Here is a 7,885-nt window from a genome sequence, read left to right on the forward strand (position 1 = left end):
ATATGCTCACTAAGATATAGGCCCTTGCCTTTTCATTTGCCCTTACCCACCTATCATAAGCATCCCGAACGCTTCGATTTGTAGTCGAACTGGGAATAGGTAGACACTTCTCCATTAACACAAACCTCAGATCATCAACTACTAATATTATGTTTAAATTTGACTTCCAGTTGGAATAACCCTCTCCATTAAATTTTTCAGAAGCAAGAAGTTGTATTATTGAGTTTGACATTACTAAAAAAAAGTTTAAACAAAATCTATTAACATTGTGCATCTTAATCCAATTTTAGCAAAAAAGTAATAATAAAGTACCCATATTTCTTTATTTATTTGCAACGATACTATGGTGAGTTAGAATAAGTGCTACCTGAGGCAGTCAAATACTTCTTCACTAAAGCAAGACATTCATATTTTGATAGTCATTTAACTACCGTTCTTCGGTTAAGAACTTACTAATACTTAGTAATTTTGTAAGTGTGACCCGCCATTTTCAGATCTTATAGAACAATATGAACATGCTCCCAAAATATAAGACAATGTTCAAAACGGAACTATAAGACCTATTCATTTCTAAAGCTTGGGTTGTTCTGAATCCTATATTACAACCCTCTGTAGAGATCGTCGCGGTCAACGACTAGCTAATGCCACATAAAAATGACAGCAGGCGTAACATAAGAATCTCATGGTTCAAATTAATAGAGGAGACTGTAAAATATGTTGATACATTTCCTTCACCCACTTACTATGAACTACTTCCCACATTCACCTTGTTATTGACTCATGCAAACACTTTCTGTCTGGAGCAGTCACGATAAAAGCGACACAAAGCCGAGCATAGATCTCACGGTGTGAACTCTTGAGGACATGAGAGCTAAAAACGATATATTGAATATATTGTTAATCTCCCAATGAAGTGTTCTAAATGTTTGGGTAAACTGTTACTTAGGTATATCACGGTTAATTTTAAATAGCCTAAGTCTATATGATTTTATCCAAGTATAACGTTTATATTTGGACTTTAACCTACGATATCTAGGTTTTAAACAAATGTTAAACCTCATACTACTCACACAAGCTAATAAAATTGGTTAACAATTCTCATCATTTCAGTCGTAATTCCCAAGTAGGAGGTGTTATGTAAACTGTCAACTTAAATCACCCCAGTCCTAGATAGGATTGTGAACCGATTGAGTTTGTAACCAAATTTTATATGATAACAACCTATTTTAAGTTGCCTAAGTGAGCATGTTGTTTATCTTTGTTATGGATTTTAATGACTAATTTAATTTTATAACAACGTACAAAAATTAGACATGCTAAGCATCCATAACTTACATCAAAGGCATTCAACATTAACATAACCTTTATATTAAAACATTTGAAACTCTATACATGCATACTATATATTATAACACTTGATAATATATTTTCAATGCATGTAACATGCTTCTTATGGTGAGATTTTAAGTCTACATGGCATACTTTATGTACATACAAGATTTATTTAATTATAACATACATCATAACATAAATAATTAAACACAAACTGATATGGTTTTAGTTTTGGCATTTTCAAGCAATCAAATGCCTGACTATTACAAAATTCAGCAAAAATCGGCTTTAAAGACCTTCTAGACTGCTTGAATTGCCTTGAACCAGACCTCCAATGTGAAAAATGGGTTGAACCGAGCAAAACCCATCGAGTACCATCAAGCAATGAATACCATCTAGCATACCATCAGCATCGAGTATGCTAATGTGCATCGAGTATGACATTAAGCATCATCGAACATCGAGTATTTTACAAAATACCATCGAGTAAACACCATCGACCATCGAGTAAGGCATCATGCATCGAGTATTTCATGAAATATCATCGAGTAAACACATCGAGTATGACATCGTGCATCGAGTGTTTCATGAAATACCATCGAGTATGCCATCAAGTATCGAGTATGTGGTAGTGGTTTGAATTTCTAGTTCCTGCTACTCGACCTTCTTCACTTCTTCCTTTAATTACACCCTAATTGCAACTCTAATGACTCCAAACGAATTATAGACACTTAAACACATATTAAGGCTCTTCAAAAAAGAGCTAATTACAAGAGTTACAACATAATTGAAAAGATATAAATGCTAAAACTCAGAAAAACCATATCAGTTAACCATTTTCATACAGTTTATGAAAAACACCCACCAAACTCAAATTAATGATAATTGAGTGCTTAAATCATGCTCTGATACCAATTGATGGAGTAAACTAACATGCAGCGGAGAAAAACAGAATCAATAAGTACTTTAATTACACTTAATTTGAGTTTAAAACATGTTTTAGAAAAACTATTTCATTAGAGGGTTTACTGAACATAATATCTTTAGTGAACCTTCTTCAAAACCAGCTGAACTCCACGAAAAGATGCTTCAAACTTCAAGTAAACCACCGCAAAGATCTTCTCTACTATTCTCTTGCAAGGATTGAGTGGTGGAAACACTAAATTGAGCTGGTTTTAATAGAAGTAAATAGGGTTTGTTGAGGGTTTCTAATTCTGCATAATTTTGTAGAAATTCTGAATGTTTGGCTTATCATTCAGCGTAATACTCCAATTTATAAAGCTTTCAACATGCAATCTCAAAGCTTGCATGAAGGCCAACTTCTTCTTCATGAATTGAGTGGAATTGGATGAATAAGGTGCTTGCACCTTTAGTGAAGATTTCCAACTTATTTCCAACTTTTGGAAATTTCCCTTTTTGTGTTTTCAAATTGTATTTTAAAAAATAATTTGTAAAATCAATTTAACAAATGAACCAATTTATTTGTTTATTAGTTTTATAAAAATTAATTTAATTAATTAATTTTAGATAAAACTAATTTATTAAACCTTTTAATTGATTTTGTTAATTTAATATTAATATTAAATTAATAAAACATCAATTTCACTACAATGAATTTAATTTCATATAATTAATATTTAAATCATAATTTAAACATTAATCGATTCTCCAGTTTTGTTTAGTTTTGATAAAATTAAACATTTCAATTGTATCGAATACAATTGATAGAAACCCTAATTGAATTTGAACATTTCAAATCCTAAACTCTAATTTCAAATCTCACCAAGATTACTCAATTTACTAATCCAAATTACGAGCTAGTAGAGGAACCTTATGGACCCACAGATCATGAGCTCCAATAATTTGCCATTAATTGGTTAAACTTTTTAAACCGAATTAATCACTTTTTGTTAACTACTAAGACATTCCACTATAGCTCAATAGTTGCACTCTCCTCACCTAGATATATTTTTGTCCATTTTAACCATAATCGGTAAGTCAACCATTCACAGGTCGTTCATGTTTACAGTTGGGTCAAAGATTACTGTTTTACCCTTGTAAATACATCTTGCTCCTTAAGCTCCCACTGATCCTCTATTGAACAATTGATTTATAGTCCAACTTATAAACTATAACCCTCTCTTTCATGAGAGGGCAAGACCTTGATGTTCAAGACTAGGCATCAGCGCTTAAGAGAACAACCTATCTGCTAACCCTAGTCGGGTAGGAGTGAATTCCATATTGCAAAGCTATGTCCCCAACTATCTATCCAGTCTTATCCCCAAAATGGGAGGCTATTGAGCAGTGCTATTGGACTACTTTCACCTAAGCAGATCAAAGGATAATCCCAAATAAACAGAAGTTCATAGTTAGCTCAGGATTACGATCGAGTTACCCTAGGTCATTAAGTTTGAAATAGTAAGTTTTAACAGTAAATGGTTGTTATAAAGAAAAGTGACTATTTCAAGGTCCGGTCTTATGCAAACTCATTGCACAAGATGCCCCACTCACATGTCTCCATATGAATGATTTTTGGATCACATCATTTGCATCAGTATACAAAATGGGTTGCATCCAATAGTATCACCAGGATGAGGAACCCAATCTCATCCATATACTTATAGACTCATTTGGCTACATACTAAAACTTGATCCTCTTTTATGTTGCCACATAAAGTTAAAGTATTCATGTTATAGTCATGGATTTGTTTATTAGATTTTCATAAAAGAACGAAATATCAATAATAATTTATTGAATAAAATACTCAACAATATTTTTTATTGATAAATAGAATATATTAACAACATTTACGAACTACAAATTTAGGACATTTTCAACAATATAAATATTATAGGAAATTACAAGTTTAGTTTTATATTTTTGTTAATGTTCTACAATAAATTTAATTTTCTAAGACTAGTCAGAGGAGACCACTTCTAAATTTAAGAGATTAAGATTATAATTGGCATTGACCATTAAATAATTGGTGAATAAGATATTAATTAAACAAATATTGAAATAAGTAAATGTTTAAGAAATGAAATAACGATGATATAGAAAGATTTTTTAAAAAATCTAGTAAATTCAAGAAAAAAAATTAAGGAAGAAAAGAAATACCAAGAAGGTTTTAGAGATAATAAAATAAGATAATAATTATTATTATATATGTATGAAATATGTCGGTTAAAATTTTATTATTAAGTGGGGTGAAGAAGTAAGAAAAAATAATAATAATGTATGTATACACACATTGAGTAAGGCATGCGGTGGAGAACAAATAAAAAAATGAATAAATACAAAAAGGTAAGTCCATGGGGAAGGTGGAATAATAATAATAATAATAAATAAACATGGAAAGTCGGTGGTGGGATAGCTTTAAATAGGTTTTGTGTCATTTTTTTTTCCCTAACAAGAAGAACATTGAAGATCATAATTCTTTAACCTATAAATAGGTATTGTGTCATTTTTTTTCTAACAAGAACATTGAAGATCACGATTCTTTAAGGATTCCTTGAATTGTGGGCTCATACAAGTAAGTTTTCTTACTTTTTTCAGTTTTGTTTTTTTTTTTTTTTTTAAATCATGACACTTAGTTAAATATCAAGTTTAAATTCAACCTGATTTAAAAACTTCAATTAATATATAAATGAGCTTGATAATTTTAAATCATGACATTAATTGTTTACTTATGAACAAGGTATATTTTAGTAATTTGCAATACAAGAGTATAGACAAAAATCAAAAGCAACAATATTAAAAATAATAGTCTCAAATACTAAAAATAATGAAGTCTCATGAACTTCTAAACTACATACATTAATTAAATTAATCTAGCACTTAAACTAAGCTTGTAGTTCCACTATTATAACTGCTATTATACTATCGTTATGTTATTACTATTGCTATTACTATTAATATGATTAATACTACTACTACTTTTATTATTATCGTTATTATTACTACTATTACTAATATTATATTACTACTACTATAAATGCACTCATTATGAAATAGAATGCATGAAATTCCATACATGTGATAAACGCGTACAAAAGTATCCTTTTTAGCAAAAGGCTACTTCACTAACGCATTTCAACGCAAGAATCAAAGAAATTTACTAAGTGTTCGCAGTTAAGGCCAACGCAATGGTTATGCATCTGAGAATGTTCGACGCATGAAAGATACACTTGGCTTGTGCAGTTCGTGTCAAATCACCACTTCCAACCATGAGCTTCTAACTGGCAGTGTCTGAGCATTTCAGAAGTAGCAGCCAACTATCTCAGAGTATGGAAATTAATGCAGTCAAATCACCAAGTTAGTGAGATTTTCCTATAAAAGGAGAAACCACCTGCAGAATCAGAATTAGACACTTTTGAGCCTATACAGTTAGAAATTCTTTTAAACCAGTAGTTAGAGTTTTCTGTCGGTGTAAGCAAGAAGTGGGAGGGAAGCACCATTTCCACCATTGATCAAAAGGAGTTGTCGGAGAGAAGCTTGAAAAATATATCTTCCTCAACTCCTTCACCAAGTTGGTGTAGCAAGTATTAAAAACAAGCAAAAGGGGACAAGAAATTGAATTATGCGGCTTAACTTTTTCCTTTTTATCTTTCATTTCCATTCACCATTACATTTCATTAAACTGATATTAATTGATAAACACTTGTTATCTTTAATCCAATCTTATATTTGGCAATTGATCACTTTTCCATATGTTTACCTTTAAAATTATGTGTTTGTGAAATTTCTAACTTAATGAGAGTATAAAATCTATAGCTTAAATCTTCTTGATCAGTTGATTAAAGTGATTAAGTAGTTAAGTCACTCAAAAGAGCAATTTAATTATTGAATGCATGAAGTAAGGGCGTGAAGTAAGTCTAGAGATAGAGTTGCTCACGTCTCTTGCCTATTCTTTATGACCAACACATGCACCCTAAAGATAGGATTACATGTGGATTTCGCATCGAGAAATGCTAAACTTAGCATGAACTAAATAATATAATTTCCAACGTATAACACATACGTTTAGATTGCAAAAAAAACATCTAAACCATTTTCATTTCATCTCCATTGTGCTCATCTAGGCTTGCCATTTCTGCTAGGAAATCAACGCATACCACTGACACTTTAAACCATCCATACATAAACTTGTTTCTCCCTCTGAACTTCTAATTCTTCTTGCATGTGTGTCGTAGATTAGAGTAAATAACCAACACTTCAGTTAATTAGGAAACATTTGCATCAGATCCAAAACAAAGTCTGTATTAGAACATCCTGAAGTTTTTGCGTTCGATCTTGGACTTACCAGAAAACTTAAGTTAGATTTATGCTTAGGTCAAACTTTAGAGAACTTGTACACATTCACAAGGTGTGCACGCATCCACTACCAATGCATCACCTGATTTTCTTACCAAGAGAGAAATCAATCTATCATCTATCTCCGTTCATCATAGTCATTCATCACCATTCTCCCTCATTATTTTAAGCACTTTTAGAATAAAAAATCACGAGGCGAACAATTATTCTCATTGTCAAAGAATTAAGCGTAATTATACTAATACTCTCAAGATTTAATAGTTATAATTCTATAAATAAGTAAGTTACATTTATCAAGTTCTTTAATACAATAGTCTTAAAATTAGTTTTAATTATAAGTGTTCTTTATGGAATTTATAAAATCAAACCATAAGGATAAATAGGAATAAATAGGATCACAATCAAGGTAAGTAGTTTATCTCACCCTTTCTTTAAGTGTTTTATGGTAGTGTACCTTTATTATGTCTATTATTATGTTATTATTGTTATGTTGCATTACATATTTAAAACGCATTTCTCAACAAGGGACCTCATGCATTATGTTTGTTCACGATTATGTTAAGACCAAGTTTTAGTTAGGTATAGGTTATGCTTCCAGAACTAGCAGGGCATGTATAGTTGCACCCCTCTAGACCCAATCTTATGTCATGTTTATGCTAGGGACTATCAGGGTATGTATGGTTGCACCCCTTCAGTCCAATCTTATGTTTATGTTAATGGTTGGTGTTGGATGCGATTTTGACCCTCCTGACTGCATGACCCGCTAATCATCAGATGAGTTAGTTTCCACTTAAGTCCACATCTTTCTACTAGGGCGGAGGAACTCATGTTGGAAGCGTAATCGGTCATTTCATATTATGATAAGTTTATGTTTTGGGTTTGAAGCATATGTTTTCATGACATATTGCATGTGATTGTGCATTTAGTTACTACCTTAAGTGAGAGCTACTTACTGGTTATATTATATACTCATCATAATTTAAAAACTTTGTAGGTAAAGACACAGTGTAGGTGGCAAGCCTGGACGTTGCTCAAGGGGCCAACCATTAAACTCACTGATTTGATCATATGTGCATTTTATTCCACTACGCTAACGTTTTATGGATCCTAGTGTTTTGTAAAAGAAACTTTTTGTAAAGTTTTGCTACTTAATTAATAAAATTTTAGATATGTTCTTTCAAAAAATTTTTACCCAAAACTCATCTCATGATAAAAAAAATAAAAAAAAAGTATAGGTAT

This window comes from Benincasa hispida, chromosome 1, assembly GCF_009727055.1.
Source record: "Benincasa hispida cultivar B227 chromosome 1, ASM972705v1, whole genome shotgun sequence".
Classification (NCBI taxonomy): Eukaryota; Viridiplantae; Streptophyta; class Magnoliopsida; order Cucurbitales; family Cucurbitaceae; genus Benincasa; species Benincasa hispida.